This window comes from Eimeria mitis, genomic scaffold, assembly GCF_000499745.2.
Source record: "Eimeria mitis Houghton genomic scaffold, Emh_scaff1751, whole genome shotgun sequence".
Taxonomy (NCBI): domain Eukaryota; phylum Apicomplexa; class Conoidasida; order Eucoccidiorida; family Eimeriidae; genus Eimeria; species Eimeria mitis.
Genome location: NW_013570068.1, coordinates 8,473 through 9,359, shown reverse-complemented (window position 1 = coordinate 9,359; position 887 = coordinate 8,473).

Here is an 887-nt window from a genome sequence, read left to right as displayed (position 1 = left end):
TTTTTTTTTGTTTTATTATAAAACTGTTATACCCAATATACCACTCAGAGATGCAGGTATTTATATTTATATTTATTTTATTTTATTTTATTTTATTTTATTTATTTATTTTATTTTGTTTATTTATTTGTTTTGTTTATTTTATTTATTTTATTTTATTTATTTTATTTTATTTACATAAAGATTTGGTGTCGCTATACGACTGCCCCCTTAATAACTAAATAAACAAAACAAAATAAATAAAATAAATTAAATAAAATAAAAAACTAAATAAAATAAATAAAATAAATAAAATAAAAAACTAGATAAAACAAACAAAATAAATAAAATAAACGAACAAATTATATATGTTTATATTTATTTATATTTATTTATTTATTTATTTATTTTTTATTTTATTTTATTTTATTTTTTTTTATACAGATCTGGAGTTGCTATACGACTGCCCTTTGGACTTTGTGCGTCGGGACGTTGATGCTTTTTGTCTTTGTCTTCATCTGCAGCGGCGCAGCAGCGTTTGTGACTTAATAAAAGCTTTAATGCGTCAGCAGCAGCAGCAGCAGCAGCAGCAGCAGCAGCAGCAGCAGCAGCAGCAGCAGCAGCAGCAGGGAGTGGGGGGAGAAATTTGCGAAAAAAAAAATCAAAATTTACAAAATTTGCTGCTGCTGCTGGTGCAGCAGCTTGCTGCTGATGCTGCAGCAGCAGCAGCAGCAGCAGGAGCAGCAGCAGGAAACACAGAAACAGGAGCTAGGCTGTTAGACTCTGCTGTCTTTGTTATGATTACTCTTGCTGCTAAAGCTCCAACGCATGCAACAGCAGCAGCAGCAGCAGCAGCTGCTGCTGCTGCAGCAAGAAATCCCGCTGCTCCTGCTGCTGCTGCTGCTGCT